This window comes from Pinus tabuliformis, chromosome X (genome assembly GCF_031772625.1).
Source record: "Pinus tabuliformis cultivar Carrire ecotype Pingquan chromosome X, CPIR1, whole genome shotgun sequence".
Classification (NCBI taxonomy): domain Eukaryota; kingdom Viridiplantae; phylum Streptophyta; class Pinopsida; order Pinales; family Pinaceae; genus Pinus; species Pinus tabuliformis.
In genome coordinates, this window is record NC_142308.1 from 521,428,640 (window position 1) to 521,440,192 (window position 11,553).

General features: G+C 35.6%; 1 pseudogene; it reads left to right on the plus strand.

Moving 5' to 3' along the window:
- Positions 1 to 466: 466 nt before the first annotated feature.
- Positions 467 to 1,445, plus strand: LOC149140980 (putative disease resistance protein At5g66890; annotated as a pseudogene).
- The last annotated feature ends 10,108 nt before the right edge of the window (positions 1,446 to 11,553 follow it).

Here is an 11,553-nt window from a genome sequence, read left to right on the forward strand (position 1 = left end):
AGGCGAAGGCTTTGGCTTTACTCTTTTCTGCAAGCAAATACTTTCTTCGATTATTTTTGAATAAAATGAGAAAATTGAAAGTCCTCATAGTATTCAATTACAGGTCCAAGAGAGCCATAGTGAAGGGTTTGCCATTGCTATCATCACTCACTCAACTCAAGGCTATTCGTTTGGAGAGGTTGATTGTGCCCCCACTTCAAGAGCACAGTAAAGTCTTATAGAACTTAGAGAATCTATCTTTGAGCTTATGTGAAGAGCTTGGAAATATGTCCAGGTTCAATGGCATCCAGTGGAATCTAAAGCTTCCCATAATGTATATTTTTGTAATTGGACTTGGCATTTGTAGTTTACCTGTGCAGGAGAAATTGAAGAGTATCAATGGTGTAAGATGAATTTTCATGAGGCGGAGGCTTTAGTTTTACTTTTTTCTGCAAGCAATTACTTTCTTCAATTATTTTTGAATAAAATGAGAAAATTGAAAGTCCTCATAGTATTCAATTACAGGTCCAAGAGAGCCACAATGAAGGGTTTGCCATTGCTATCATCACTCACTCAACTTAAGGCTATTCGTTTGGAGAGGTTGATTGTGCCCCCACTTCAAGAGCACAGTAAAGTCTTACAGAACATAGAGAATCTATCTTTGAGCTTATGTGAAGGGCTTGGAAATATGTCTAGGTTCAATGGCATCCAGTCGAATCTAAAGCTTCCCATAATGATAGATTTTAACATGGATCATTATTGTGAATTGGAGGAGTTTCCCCTTGTCATTTGTGACATGTCTTTAGTTCAAAAGTGGTTTATCACTAACTGTCACCTTCTTCGAAAGTTACTTGACGATTTGGGGAGGCTTAGTTCTTTAAGAATGTTAAGAATATCTGCATGTCTAGGTCTGAAAGAGCTTCCAGCATCAATTGGAAAACTTGGGAAGCTGGAATATATAGACATTTCTCTATGAGATTGTTTGAAAGAACTTCCCGAGGAAATAGGGCAGCTAAAGAAACTCGAGGAGCTTGACATGAGAGAGTGTTCTCGGTTGAGGAAGTTGCCTAAATCAGTTGGAGGGCTTAAATCTCTAAAGCATGTTATATGTGATGAGAAGATTGGGCAACAATGGAATCGTCTGAAGAGTTGTTCTGAAAGAGCTTCCAGCATCTATTGGAAAACTTGGGAAGCTGGAATATATAGACATTTCTCTATGAGATTGCTTGAAAGAACTTCCCGAGGAAATAGGGCAGCTAAAGAAACTCTAGGAGCTTGACATGAGAGAGTGTTCTCGGTTGAGGAAGCTGCCTAAATCAGTTGGAGGGCTTAAATCTCTAAAGCATGTTATATGTGATGAGAAGATTGGGCAACAATGGAATTGTCTGAAGAGTTGTTCTGCTACCATGGATCTTAGAGTTGAAATTGTAGAAGCACACTTCAGCTTGGATTGGCTGGATGGTTAAGATCTCTCTTAAACATGATGCCAAGTGAAAGTAGACCTGTAAGATATCAAGATATAAGCTTAAAGTTTCCTTTTAATAACATTTGATTCTCATATGGGTGTCTGTTCAATGTTAGGATTTCCTCATATGGGCAACTCTTCAATGTTAGCAGTGCATATTTTTTACATCGAAGTGTATATTTTTTGGACAAATTTTTAGTTTATGACTTGCGCTCATCATGGCAAGGTTTCTGTTGTGCGAGATCAAGACAAGTGCACACTACAAACATGTTATCCATGTTCCACTAGCATTATTGGCCCTTTAGAAATTAGTTATCCAAAGTTTCTGTGTAGTGTGTCTAGTCTTGCTAGTATAGCTAAATAAATTGTCGTAAAAAATATTAGTGTGTATCTAGAGTCCTCATCGTGGTAAAACTAGGGTGTCTAGTTGTGATTGTAACATTAAGGACCTTTTAAATATTGTATTAAGAGTAAATGACTTTAAATATTGTGTTTTAAGATTAAAAGTTTGCTTAATATTAAACGTTCACTTCAACTTGTGGAAAAAGAAGTGAGTAAGGACAAATTTTTAATGGAATGGTGATGTGTGTTAAAAATTTCAAAATTTGGTTTGTAGTTTTGATGTGTTATGATAATGTTCTATTTCTATTAGATTAGAAGATTTCTTTTAGCTGGCCATAGTTCACTATGGTTATGATTGACCATAGTTTATTATCATTGACTTTGATTTATTATGGTTAATTTTGTTTAACCATAGTTTACTATAATATTACGTAGTGACATTATGGTTAATTTATCTTAATTGTGGTTGTTTTTATTTAAACAAAAATCATTTCACTTAATTTTATATATATATATATATATATATATATATATATATATATATATATATATATATATATATATATATATATATATTTCACCTAATTCAAAAATAAATTATAAATTAAAAAAAATAACATCCAAAAATTATTTAGCTTAATTTCCTAAAAAACAAAATAGAACACTTAGACTATGCCGACTGGAAAATATATATAATTCAGATCATAATCTACATAATGTAATAAAGACAACCACAAAAATCTGTATTTTATTATTATATCTTATATCATCTAGAAACATGTAAATATCCTAATATCAACATCATGAATCATTTGACAACCTAAATAGCTCAATTGATTTATTAGCAAAGTCCAATATATTGATCATGTCAAAAAAATTCCCAGCATCAACCGTATAAGGAAACACAAAAAATGTTAACCATCTTTGCATCTTATTTAGATTTTCTCATTCCCATGTCGTAATTGTTCCTCAATTTATACCTTACAATGTTTTTTTGCAACATCTAATACAAATGCTAGTTTATATACTTATAATATTATTTCTGCCTCCTAATAAATACCATTTACATTTTAGGTTAAGTTTTCTCTACACATATCATAATCTTAAATCAATTTTATGTTTCAAAATCCACCATATGGAAACAATGAAAGCCACATGCACCAAGGCTCTCTAGCGTAACTATCCACTTACATTTAATGCAGTGTTTTTTTCACCAATATGATAATTTTAAATTAATTTTTTATTTCAACATCCACCATAGGGATACACGCGAAGAGATGTGTATCGAGGCCCAACCCTTCCATCTGCACCTTTCTCCACATTGTGCGTGCAAGGGAAAGACATTATGTGCATTTGGGTGGGGCAGAGTATAATCTTGACCTGGATTTACGTGGTAAACAACACCTATAAATCACCAAAGAAGCTACTAATAATTACACGAAGGCAGTGAAAAAGACATGTTATACATATGTCAATTTGCGTGTTCATCACCATTTGCATGGTCTCATGCCCTTTGGATCTTCTCATTAGGGTTTTCGATGTCTAGTGGCACTAGGTTACAACTTGTGATTAAGATACCTTTTAAACGCCATGGATATCACTAGGAGTTGATCGTAGAAATTGCTTAATCAAAGAGGGTGAAGAGCCATGAGCATGATGATCACTTTTAACTCTTTCCTCCCGTGTTTGTGGAGCTCGATGGCTAATGATTGACTCAGCTTTATCACATCAACAAAGAGCCTCAAGACCCCATTTTGCAGCTGCATATGAATGGAACAGAGATGCAATTGCTTTTGAGGCCAGGAAGCACAGAAAGGAGTGCCAAATAGGAAAATGGTCGTAGTCTGGTAAAGTTTAATTTAGAAAACAACCCATAAGGTTCAATTGATTTGGCATAATTGGTGAAAATGGTTCAAGCAAGGAAGAGGATATACGTTCTTCTTCATTACCACTAAAGAGTAGTTTGGGCTTTTTAATTAGTAGATAAGATGACACCAAACATATTTTAGTACAATTGGTTGAGGATAAGTTTTGTCAATAGGGTGACCTAGAATCAAACCTTGGGGAGGGCGGTTGTGTCCTATGGTAGGAGGATGAGACATGTTAAAAAGTCCTGTTAAAAAGTCGAGTTAGCTAAGGGTTGGTGTGGCCCAGGCCGGTTGCGATTCCTAGTTGACTTTGACGACTTAGATGCCCTTGGGTCGCGAATCCTTAAGCCATAGATTAAGCCTCCTCAAGCCATAGGTTAAGCCTGAAAAATCACAAACAACTTGACAAAAAGAAAAGTTGTAATATGATGAAATCTTCAAAATTTATGGATGATCCTAATTCTTTTATTCTAAAGGAGTAAGGATGATAAAATGACACTCAATATATTTTATGGAGTAATTTATTAGTAAATAATATTAGATTAAAGTTGTAATAGGATGGAATCTCCAAAATCTATGGATGATCCCCAATGTTTTTGTTCTAGAGTAGTATGGGATGTTTGTAAGTATAATTCTTTATGGTAATTTTTTTTTTTAATTAATTTTTATCTTTAAACATAGTCGGTCTTATGAAGGAAATCATTCAATAGTTTTGATATATGACTTTGAAATTTCTAGAATATTTATGGAGATGAAGATAAAGTTAGTATTGAGTTAAGTTAGATTATAAATAATGGCTATTTATGTTCATCTCATGAGTGAAGTCATTTCTTGAATTCTAAAAAAAATATTAGACATAAAATAAAACAAAACAAAATAATAATAATAAAATATTGTTTGAATTTAGGCTTCTATGATCCTTATCAAGTTTATAGAGAAGAGTTTCAGAGAAAATCACATCATAATTCATTTGTCAATGTCTTTCGAACCAACAAGCGTGGTTCATCATTAGGACAAGTTGAAGAACCAGATCATGGCTATAGGTTAAATAGAGAGAGCAGATCATTCCAACGGCTATATTTGACCAGGAAACAACTGTATTGGACTAGGTGACTTGATTAGACCAAAAGATAGAGACAGGGAAAGTTTAGTTAATCAATTATTGAGTATTTTTGGTTATATTTATTTCTTATTTATGATTAAGTATGACCGTTTGTATTAACTAAATCAATAACTAATTAAAACTATATAAACCTATTACCATTATTATAAGAAATAAGGAAAATTAATAATTATTTATTAATTGGATACTTAATTATTTGGATAAATAATTGATTTAATGGAAATATAAATGTTTCCAAATAGTTTGTTAACCCCTTTATGATTTAAATATATTTATATTTTAGTTTCTATAAATTTAATTTCATTATATATAATAAAAATGCGTATATATTATATAAAAAATAATAAGAAAAAAATTAAAATCTATAAACGGAAAACCTAATTGATTAGAAATTGACTAAAAATCTTTAAAAAAAAATCTAACTACATAAATATGTAGCTAAAAAGCTATCTAAAGAGTAAATTAAAACAATTGAAAGATTTGTTTTTAAATAATTTGTTAATAGCATTATAAATTCATATATAAAAATAAAACTTTTTTATTCATCTATTTTTTATTTTATAAAAAATATTGTTTATAATTATTATATCTCATTATAATAATTTATTTTAAAAAAACACAAATTAATTCTTGAACCATTCATATCATTTTGACAAATAACAAAAACAATACAAATATATAATTACAGTAAAAGCTTGCAACTAAATATATCACTCTCTCCAACAATCCATCATCAAACTCAAGGAACCTTTCCCAAATCCATACTACCATGGTAGTGTATCCATTCTCTCTGGTCTCCTTTCCCACACTTCCCTCCACTCTTCGTGACCCAAATGATTTTCAATCAAAACTATCATTTTAACCTTCAAATGATAATCTTCTTGTTGAAGCCTCCTACATTTACCCATTTTATAAATGGCTAAACTTCAAACTTCCAGTTAATTTGAAAGTTCTATAGTTTTAACTACCCCACCATACATTAATTATTTATTAAAACAAATCTGACTTACTATTAGATCTAAACAAAAAGCACTAATATTATACAAAATTAGCCATGGTATTTGGAATTTATAAAAGCCTTTACCAACATAAACTTCTAAATCTATTTCTTACTATATTTACGTAACTATATTACGCTAAGGAGACAGAGACTCACAATTCTTGGGACGATTCTTGGCAACAAATGCCTAAACTCAGGGACCTTTTCCCACCTAATGCTCCCCTGGAGCAGGACTTGCGCCCCCAGCTCACGGTAAGCAACTTTTGGCGCAATACCTCTCAGCAAGACTACAGAAAATGGCTCAAAGCGACTCAAGTCATAGCACAGGGGACGAGGCAAGACCAGCAAACTCTGGATACAGAATTAACAAACAGGAAAATACAGTACTCTGAGGAGAAAGACATTCTCAGATGGGGATATGAAGAAAGAGGAATCTATTCCACTAGAGAAGCATATAATATACTTGTCAAAGATCAAATACGGCTCGATCTGCTATGGAGCAAAATATGGGATCCTTCCATCTGGCCGAAAGTATCTACCTTTCTATGGCTCCTCTGTCATAAAAGGATTCTCACATGGGATAATCTGAGAAAAAGAAATTTCAATGGACCCTCCATATGCCTCAACTACAAAAAAGAAGAGGAAACCATTGAACACCTCATGTATTACTGTCCGTTGGCCCACAAGCTATGGCAAAAAATAAACTTCCGCTGCCAAAAAGATGGAGGTGCTAATGGAGACATAATAGCTACAATACGAAACTGGGACCCTCACCCCTTTCAAAGAAAAATTTTGAACTTTCTCTGGAAGCTCATCCCAGGCTTTGTAACATGGGCCATATGGAAGGAGAGAAATGGTAGAATCTTCAAAAACCAAGCCAGACCACTGGATGATATATGGAAAGTCATTAATCAAAATATTGAAGAAACCTTATCTCTAAAAACATGGTACCAAGAGGACCTCCCATCTCTCCCTCAGGAACAATCAATATGGAACAACTGGAACTTTAAAAGAAAGCAAGAACAGGTGATCAAAGGAACAAAGCCTCCAAGAGATCCCTCAACGGTGAAATGGAAACCTCCTCCCAGGAACATGTATAAACTCAATTTTGATGGTGCATCAAAGGGTAACCCAGGGATTTCTGGGTTTGGAGGGATCTTCAGAGATCATAAAGGAGCTAATATCATAACCTTCTTGGGCTCACAAGGGTGGGACACCAATAACACAGCCGAGTTAGAAGGTCTTTGGCAAGGGCTACTTCTAGCGCAAGATAGAAATCTCTTCCCTCTTCTAATAGAGGGAGACTCTCAAATCCTCATCCAAATGGTCTCAAAAATTCTATAGGGATCCCCTTCATCCAAGATCAGTAACAGTTGGAGAATGGCTCAACGACTACTGCATATTGAGCGCTGGTTTTCTTCCCACAGAGCGATATCCTTAAAACACATACGAAGAATAGGGAACAAAGTTGCAGACCTCTTGGCTAATATGGGAGTTGATTGTGGGCAGCATCTACACGTCGGATCACCAGCAAACTTAATCTCTAAATCTCAGCTCCTCGACTTCAATAATCTTGTGTAGAAGGAAATGCCTGAGATAGGGAAACTTCTCCCAGATCCGGGTGTCATTACGGCTCCCACAACTCTCCATGCTTGAGTTTAATGCCCAGTACTGCCAGCTGCAGAGCAGCGTGGCCTCCCAGGACGTAACCTCATGCGAGCAAGGAATGGATATTAATGCGAGCTCGGGTGGTGGTTTTGCAATTAAGATCTGTGTTGATCGATGCATTATGCCTCCGGTTATAATCATGTCAATCCAAGACTTATTCATCAAGCTTTGGGCTCTCTCGCGCGGTGATAGAACTTGGTTTGCGGGAGCTGTGGGTGCTGGTTTAAATCTGGTGCATCACTGCGGGCTCAAAGCCATCCTTATCAAAGGTAATCTCGCCCCTGTTCTTGATTCTCTCTCTCTGTTATTGTCTGCACTTCTCGTAGCGGTTTATATGCTCTGTTATACTGTGCTATCGGTCGCTAGCTCTGGCGAGCAACCCTCCTGCCTTACCCGACCCCATCCTGGTAGTCATCCCATCCATAACCCTTTTGAGTCCCACCTTCATACTGTCACCATGGTGCATTTAGGCAAGCGGCAGCGCTCTGAGGGACGTCGTGACACCCGCCTGCAACCTCCAGTTGGTTTTACCATGGAAACAGCGCCAGATTCATTCAATCCCTCCCCTGTCCATGATGCTGGACCTTCTGTTGGATCTGGCAGGAAACCCATTCCTCAAGACCCTACCTCAACTCTATTTGCAATTCTTCCAACTCAGTTCGGTGGCTCTGTTGTGTGGATCTAACCCTAAGCCCTATTAATTGCCAGATGCCATGAGGAACAACTCGGTATGTATGGGGAATTGTTTATTACAGTCTTCAGTGTAATTTTGTTTGTGAATTAATGACTTTTTTTTAACTTCTTCTGCCATTTACTTCCAGTTTCAAGGCCAGTGAACAACAACAACTTCCTTCACTGTTTTGGGAACATGCAGATATGGATTTTCTACATTCTTTCATCAAGGTATCCTTGGGACCCTACCCCAACTCTTGACCAAAGTGTCCCTTTCAAATTGTTCGACATCCCTGTGTGAAATTCGAGGGTTAACTTTGTGTCTCACCTCATTCCAGAATGGCGCCGCATAATCGATTGGAAACCCTATCAAAAAGTGATAAGAGAAAAACCTTGATTTACTTTGCTTAGACGGAAAAAAACCCCAAGGCAGAGAATGGTTAGTATTGTGAACCATCCCCAAAAATTTTAACCTCCCTTCACGTTTTCAAGCTTCCGTGGTAACATGTTCAGTTTTCTTGTTATATTTTCCCCAATTTTGCAAGTTCTGTACCTATGATAGGGCTAGCCTTATCTAGCAATAGCTCAAGATCTGAACCTTGACGCCTTGTCCTCCCAAGTAATCAGAAAATATGGCCTTCTTTTTCCAAGCCCCTTCTATAATTTATTACTTTTTTGGAAAAAAATTTATATGGTTGGGTCATACTAATGCACAAAACTCCTATTTTTTTGCGCGGTGCCAGTGTACTTGGCAAGAAATCTGTTCAAGGTAAGAGCACGCCCTTGACCAATTGTTTCCTCTCTTATCCCATGCAATTTTATGTAGGACTTGTCTGGGTTTGCATGCAATGTAATTGCTTCTATCTTCTTTCGTATTGCTACCTCTTTTGTCTTTTTCACATATTTACAATGCTTTCCAACAAGAATATATGCAGGCTTATTATTAACTATATTGCTCGATTCCTTTAATTTCCCACTTCCTAGAGTTCTCTGCAACATATAATTCATTTCTCCAAGTTCATCTATCATAGTGATTGGTTTTGAGGTTTGATTGCTTAGTTGAACCAATTTGCATCGTATAATTTTGTTCCCTATATGAATCTTTGTTTCTTTACTCTCCAAATTAGAATTCGGATTTTCTCTAGGAACAGGAGCTTGGTTGTTTATGTGAATCAACCTCGACTTTGCACCCATTTTTCTTTTACAATTCCGTCGACGTGCAACCTTCATACTACTATCCAAATTTCTTCTGAAGGCATCAATTTTAAGGTCAAGGCTAATTGGTGGAAATATGATACTGTCTACTTGGACCTTCTTAACATTTGCATTCTTAATATGATGTTGTTCTATGTTCATGAATAAGACATCATTATTCTGCCTCCATCCAACATAATTTTTGTTTCTGACTCTATTCTCCACAATGGCATTCAGATTTTCTCCGAGGCCAGTGGATTGGTTGTCTCTGGGAGCCCTCCTAGCTTCTGTAACACCTTTTCTATTATAATTATGTACATCTACAATCTCTAGATCAGTGTCTAGATTTCTTCTTAAACCATCATTTTGAAGAAGGGGAAGACTAATTGGTGGAAAGGTGTTGCTTTCTGCTTGGATCTGCTTAGCTTTCACATTCTTTATATGATGTTGGTGTGCATTCATGGGAAATACATTATTCTGGGTATATCCGGCATGATTTTTATCTTTGACTCCATTCTCCAATGTAGTAGGCAGATTTTCTACAAGAATAGTGACTTGGTTGTCTACGAGAGCCTGGCTAGCCTCTGTACCCACTTCTCTTTTATGATTCTGTCCATTTGCGATCTCTAGACCAGTGTTCAGATTTTGGCTCAAACTGTCAGTTTCAATAAGAGTGCGAGTAATTGTCGGAAAGATGTTGTTGCCTTTCTGGACCTCTTTAGCTTCCATATTCTTCATCTGATGTTGAAATGTGTTTATTGGAAAGACATCATTATTTTGGCCATATCCAACTTGATTTTCATTTTTAACTCTACTTTCTGAAGTAGCATGAAAATTTTCACCAAGAATAGTAACTTAAGTTTCCTTTTAATAACATTTGATTCTCGTATGGGTGTATGTTCAATGTTAGCAAATCCTCATATGGGTGACTCAAATGCATATTTTTTACATCGAAGTGTATCTTTTTTGGACAAATTTTCTATTTATGACTTGAATATGCTTTGCGGACAACAAGAATCAAAGTGGTTTGTTCTCAGTAAAATCCTAATTTGGGTATTCCTCCTTGATTTACATTATTTCCTTTCTCGTCCTCGTCACTATTTTCCAATACAACTTTGTTATTTTGTCTATATCTTTTCTCTTGTGATTGGTATTTCATGCTAAAGAATCAGTTTAATCGACAGGGTACATGTCCTGGATCAGGCCTAAAAACCAGAGAGACTTACTAGATTAAGAAATAGGGTATAGGTTATGGGGAGACCTAGAAACCAGAGAGCCTTGCCAAAGAGATATTCGGGGGCTCTTTATCATCAAATGGGCATTTTGGAAGCAATTCCTCTAAAACTACACTAATCCAAAAACGAAATTATTTTGAGAGTTATTTTACCTATAATATCAGAATTTGCTATTTCCAAAACTAGATATGATTCATGAACTAGGTAATGATGTGTCGAGGATGTTTTTTTTTTCTCTATTTGTCTTATATAGACAAAATGTTCTCTAATTTTGCTGCTTAGGGGCGCTAAGAAATCAACTTGAGAGAAAATTATGTGTTTTCGTTAAATTTTTTTCCATATTCAGAAATTGGATTATCACTCTGTGATCTGCATGAACTAATTAGCGACCAATTTTTGGGTGTAGGTGCTTGATATCGAACACCTTAGAAAAGATGTGAAGTGTCTCACAACGTATATTTTTGTAATTGGACTTGGCATTTGTAGTTTACCTATATAGGAGCAATTGAAGAGTATCAATGGTGTAAGATGAATTTTCATGAGGCGGAGGCTTTGGTTTTACTCTTTTCTACAAGCAATTACTTTCTTCGATTGTTTTTGAATAAAATGAGAAAATTGAAAGTCCTCATAGTATTCAATTACAGGTCCAAGAGAGCCATAGTGAAGGGTTTGCCATTGCTATCATCACTCAATCAACTCAAGGCAATTCGTTTGGAGAGGTTGATTGTGCCCCCACTTCAAGAGCACAGTAAAGTCTTATAGAACTTAGCGAATCTATCTTTGAGCTTATGTGAAGGGCTTGGAAATATGTCCAGGTTCAATGGCATCCAGTCGAATCTAAAGCTTCCCATAATGTATATTTTTATAATTGGACTTGGCATTTGTAGTTTACCTGTGCAGGAGAAATGGAAGAGTATCAATGGTGTAAGATGAATTTTCATGAGGTGGAGGCTTTAGTTTTACTCTTTTCTGCAAGCAATTACTTTCTTCCATTTTTTTTGAATAAA